The sequence below is a fragment of the Salmo salar genome, chromosome ssa14 (assembly GCF_905237065.1).
Source record: "Salmo salar chromosome ssa14, Ssal_v3.1, whole genome shotgun sequence".
Classification (NCBI taxonomy): Eukaryota; Metazoa; Chordata; class Actinopteri; order Salmoniformes; family Salmonidae; genus Salmo; species Salmo salar.
Genome location: NC_059455.1, coordinates 5,007,655 through 5,013,942, shown reverse-complemented (window position 1 = coordinate 5,013,942; position 6,288 = coordinate 5,007,655).

Sequence of the window (6,288 nt, the reverse complement as noted above, 5' to 3'; positions counted from 1 at the left end):
TGCACACATTCCAGTATGCTGAAATTGTACAATTATTACAAAACGGAGGTAAAGCAATGATCTCATTCTGAAATGTACAGAAGTTGAATTCACTGTTGACAATTACATTTTACACATTGCACATACATTTGACTCAAATGTATCCAGTCCCTACATGGTCTATTGGCCCTTATGAGTCTCTAAAGCCTTGTTCACACTGGCAGTTTGAAGTTACTCAAGTGTTCTGTATATAGCCGAATTGAATCTAATCTTTTTCCTGCAGTCTGAACAGCCAAAAAGCACATACAATCAGATATTTCTGACCACATTTCAAACCACCTTCATAGGTCAAATCAAATGTTATTGCTCACATACACGTGTTTAGCAGAAGTTATTACGGGTGTAGCGAAATTGTGTTTCTTGCTCTGACAGTGCAGTAATATCTAACAATTAATATCTAACAATTTCACAACATATACCATATGGGGCCGTTTGATAGCCTTGTTCAAGTCTCTTGGGTCGAGGCATACTCGGAGCTTGCCTGTGCGTGGTTTCTCCACCACCACTAACGCGTTTACCCAGTCGGTAGGTTCTGTAACCTTGGTGACTATGTCAGATTGCTCCATGCTCTCCAACTCTTTCTTCAGACGGGCACGGAGAGCAAGGGGAATCTTTCTCGGGGGGTAGACCACAGGGGTTGCGTCTGGGTCAAGGTGAATGGTACATTCTCCTGGGAATAATCCTATTCCTGTAAAGACATCAGCAAACTCCTCCAGTACATTTCCTGTCTCTACTGGTGCTGTTACTGATAAAACTAGCTTGATGAGGTTCATGTCTAAACATGCTTTAAGACCTAGCACTGCAGGTGCTCTAGTGTCAACAACGTAAAAAGTCCAACATCATGTCACTTTCCTTGTATTTGCATTTGAAAGTGCATGTGCCTTTTACTGGGAGCTGTTCACCACCATAACCAGTCAGTCTGCGCATGGTGGGCTGTAGCTCGCACTCAGATGTCAAGCTGCGGTACTTATTCAGAGGAATGTTTACTTGTGCACCAGTGTCTAGTTTGAACTTTAGCTTTGTGCCTTGTGTTCCTATCTCAATGTCAGCAAAGGCTTGCTCTGTCTCTGATATGTGACTTTTCTGTGTCACTGAATCAATAAACAGTTCATCATCATTTGACTCTTTGATTGACATTTCATCTTCACTCACTGTGTACTGTTTTTCCACGGTAAGCTCTGCACACTTTTGCAAAGTGATTCCATTTACCACATTTACTACACTGTGTGCCTTTAGCTGGGCAATTTCCTTGTTCGCCATGCACTTTGTATCCACAATATCCACATGTTTTGGGGCGTTTTGAGTCTGTGTCGCTCTGTTTTGGAGTTATGTCTCTCTCCGTTCTGAAACGCTCTCTCTGGGCACCGGAGGTGTGCTTTGATGTCTGCCTGACTGCGTGCACTGCTTGTTCACGTGATGCGCTCGTGCTGCGGCGCGAAATGGTTTTCATCTGAGCCTGTGCTAAACTCGTGAGATCTGGCTATGTCGACAGATTTGTCCAGCCTTAGCTCAGACCCAACATTCAAAAGTTTCTCTCTCACTCGCGGTGAGTGTATACAAAGCGTACAAAACAAGACAGGTTTTTTTTATTTTTTTTTTTACTATTTTCTACATTGTAGAACAATAGTGATTACATCAAAACTATCTATAGCTATATAGCCTACTGTTTTTAGCTGCTATTCAGGTGCTATTTATGAATGAGAAATTAAGGAGAATGAGAGGCTAAATTAAAGATATAGCAGAACTGCTATATTTGAAGCACTACTGCCTTCTGTCCAGTTTCCCTGAAACCTGTTTTTTCCGTAACTGTCGCTTCTGCAGAGAGATCGTTTTCTAAACCAAAACTCATAAAGAACTACCTAAGAAGCTCTCGGTCTGATATGCGCTTTTGAACACCTGAGTAAACCCCACTATATTGCACTGGCGCCATGGTAGCCTTGACCACAGCATTTGTTATCTGATATCCCCTTACTTTCAATCAGTTAAATTAGTTATTTTTCAATGCCTGAGGCAACTTTTCAGTCACCTACCGGAAGCCCAAGAAAAAAGCATTTAGCTTCATAGTACATATGGAAATGAAAAGGTTGATGACTGACTTTTTGGAGAGTTACTGTCAAAATGATTGATTATATTTTGTAAAAATTGACATCGATGACAGGCGCATAGGCCCCCAGAGCTCGTGGGTCCCTCCCGTCTTGCGGGGGCTGTAGGGGTGTCCAGTACAGTGCCTGGATTATTCATTATACTAATAAAGTCAGATTTAATCAACAAATACGATAGTCAGTTTATAAAAGGTTAAGGGTACAAGACTGTGTACATATCTGGCTGACTTGGCAAAATCACTACATATCCCATCGAGCCAAGCTGGGAGAGGCGGCCCGTTGTCACAGTTCCAAGACTAGTCAGAAATGTCCAGCTAACCCTACACCAATGACGCTGATGGATCTCAAAACTGAACTTGGACCACATTAACTAGCAATGATATCCTTCACTACTGTTGTCTTACGACACGACAGATAGCTTGAACCAGTCATGATTATTCAACAAAACAATAAATAATTTTCAAGTTTCTTTCCAGCAAATTTCTTAGTTACATGATTGTATAACTAGCAAAGGAGTTGAGGGTGCAGTATTTATCAATTCTGGTAAAGAAGACAAAAACTAGCTTCAGCTAGCCAGCTAGTTTAACCAGGGAAAACCGGGGGAAACAAGCTCAGGACATAATATAGCTGCACGCACATGCGCACAAGGCTAGTTCCAGACAAAGATTGTAGATTTTATGCCCTGATGTCAGGAGCTGGTGGCAAAAAGTTTGATTAAACAATTCAGAGATGATTTAAGGAGAGAGAATCGATATACAATCCAGAAATCAGCTGTAACTGTTGTCGTGGAAATTCTTACACAGGGACACCCGAAGTCAACCTTAATATGAATCATTGTTTATTGTCAGTGCGCTGGAGAGGTTCCAACTAACTCAATGCACCATAGTACACATGTCAATCAGGAGCTCTTCCCTGGTAGACCCAGCAGTTGTCTTATATACGGCTATACACAGACAAGTTATATTTGCATGATTTAGCATAATTCATTAATCATTACCGTTTTGTTTCATCCATGTGACTGACCAATACTGTTTCATAACATGTGACAGACCAACACCCCTTGAGGCTTCTCCTCTCTAAGCTGAGACCTTGAAACTGAGATATCTTTTGTTTGTTCTCAAAACACGGTCTGGGCATACTGCCAAATTGCAGGATTTGTACAATCAGCCACTTGCATGAACACAGAAATTGGTTATTAGAACAGCACATGAATAGAAGACAGAAATGTATAAAAAGAAAAGCACAAACATAAAAATTCCCTTACACTGTCAATAGTAAAACAAAGCTTAAAACAATGTTTAAGTGAACCTGAATCCAGAAAATGAATGGTGAAATCGCTTCTGGACACGGTAGACTCCTCATCCTCACCACTTTATTGATGGCACTTTAGCTTGCTACACAACAACTTCTGAGTGAAAGGAAGCACGAGCACCACCACCAATCAGCCTACGCCACTGCACACGCATGCCCCATTACCATGACAACTAGCGTAGCCATGTCAGCAAATGACTACAGTCTGAACACACACTAATCCCATTTGGTCACTTGTAACTTGCTGTTTGGAAATGTAGTGTTACAAAATGGATTTGAAAAACAAAATTGATTTGAGCATTAACCCTCATACTGACGATATTTTTTATCATAGCTGTGGAAGGGCCACCAGAGGGCAGGCTGGGCTCATGGATAGTAGCCCAACAAGGCGTGTGAGACAAGGTAACCAGAGGCAATTAAGCACAGCTGATGGTACTAATGACATATTCTCTTTCCCCTATAAGAGAGAGGATGGAACCAGCAGGAAGGGGGAAGTTAAACTATCTCTGTAGAATGGCTACCAAGAGAGGGGAGCATTTCAAGAAGAGCCATTAAGCCGGTGACAAATCTGTAATTGTTGTTATAGTTTAAAGATAATTGTCCTGGGTCAACTAAAGGAGATCTATGTTGTTCCTTGGGAGATTCTCATTGACTGTGTTGGAGTGTTTGTATTGTCAGAAATCTCTCAATAGAGAACTGGGTTCAATCAAGAAAACCTACTCCTGACTTGTTTATTCCACCTTTCCGCTTTAGATTGACACCAAATTACTTGGTCCGCTCACAATTCAGTACTTCAAATGTTTCATGACTGTCAATCAACTTGTTCTAAATAAATCTAAATAATTGTTTAGTGTTTCTGTATCAATATGGCCTTTTTGAAAATTCTAGTCTTTGGGGTCCTTTTGACCCCAGCCAAAAACACCTAATTCCGCATACAGCAATTTTATTAAAAAAATGACCATTATTCAGAGTGTGAATTGTTAAAATGTTAATAGGACCTCCTAAAATTTTTCTCGGCATAGTAGTAAAGTGTCATTTAATGGTATTTTTTTATTATTACCTTTTAATTTGGCATGAACATAACCAGTCATGATGTTTTCCTCTTATTGTCAAACAAATCACTTCAAAAAGTAGGCTACCTGCGGATGTTTGTCCACTCCAAAATAATTCCCCCATTCAAACAGTGCACTGTGCACTCGCGCTATTTGATGAATGGAAAGACACATCCATTATGAAACAAAGTGAAATTACATTTGGTGATTGTCAGTGGGTCTACACTCTTGTAGCCTGAATTAATTGATGCATCTTGCTGACAAAATGACCTTTTTTGGAGAGAACAGTTGGGACACCTGAAAAGGGGCTGAGATACAGGACTGTCCCAGGATTACAAGTGCAGCCACATGGAAAAAACGTGTTTAAACCACGACACAGAGGTGAGGGTGTTCATTTAATTTGGATTAGCAGTACAAATTGCATTTTAATTAAACAAGTAGGAGAATGGTTATCTTAGCCCACTCTGCCTTTATTTTAATCTAGATTTCTCTGGAGACATAATAACAAGTGATCCATACCACCAGAGGGAGGAAGGGCACCTGTATCAGTGATTTTTACCGGATAGATAATCTACAGAGATATACTGTAGCTCCCCATGTACTCTCTCAAGATTGTGCTTTTCTATACCAGATATTGTATGACTATGTACAAAACCAAAATCACCTTATTTTTGTGCATATCAAAATCTGCTGATGGTATACAAAGTCTGCCAATCTCAAAATGTATATGGCCAAGGTAAGCAAGCCCGGGTAAAATTAACACACTTACAAAGAGGGAAAGACACAGGAGTGTAGTGGAAAAATGATAGAAGACTATACTCGCGACTGGCAACTTGCAAGCGCCTAGGCCCAGCGTGATGACTCATTGACAATTAAATTACATTGTTTGAATGGAAGACCTTCTGTGGGCTATCACACTGGTCAAACACACCTTATCTGTGGCTTTCTCCGGGGAGGGATGTTCCCTCAAAACCCTGGGACACCATTGGAGGTGAAATCGTCAAAATGAATGTTACTGTGTGAATTAAATTGTCATGTTTGGATTGTTTCCAGAGTTCATAAAGAGCTATGCATTTTGTTATGTTTTATTGTACTGTAAGTGCCATGGATTTATTGTTACAGGGAAACTGATTTTGTTCGGCGGATGTCAGTTCAAAGAGGACAGTTCAAAGAGGAGCGACACAGTGTGTGCGCTCCTATCATTTAAATTGAGTCGATTAGATTAGAATCTGGGTGTGTTGTTCCTGTCTATTGTTTTTACTAGCACAGTGCAAAGAATTGTTAATTCAGGTTGGTGCTGAGTTCCTACTTCGTTGTTTAAAAGGAACATGGATTTCTTCATACTATGAGAAGTTGTTAGCAAGCTCCTGTGTGTATCACACACTGTTTTTTTCTGAACTGAAAGCATGTGTAACCACATTAAGTCTTAGCCTATTGGTGATAGTCGTTTACTCCGAGTAGTCTGTAATGTATCATGTATTTCATGTACACTGTAATTGTTTGAGAGTTAATTATTTCGTGACTAATAAATTATATTAGTTAAATTGAGTAAATGCATTCCTCATTTTACAGAGTAATTCCTTGATTGACTATACGCTTATAATTTAGTAGGTCTATTGGTAGTTGTTATATACACTATACACATAGCATATGCTTGTGTACCACCTTGACAACCCTTATCTTTTTTTGGTTTGTTATTCGTTCATTTTTGTTATCGAGCCTTTATTTAACTAGGCAAGTCATTTAAGAACAAATTGTTGTTTAAAATGACAGCCTACCAAAAG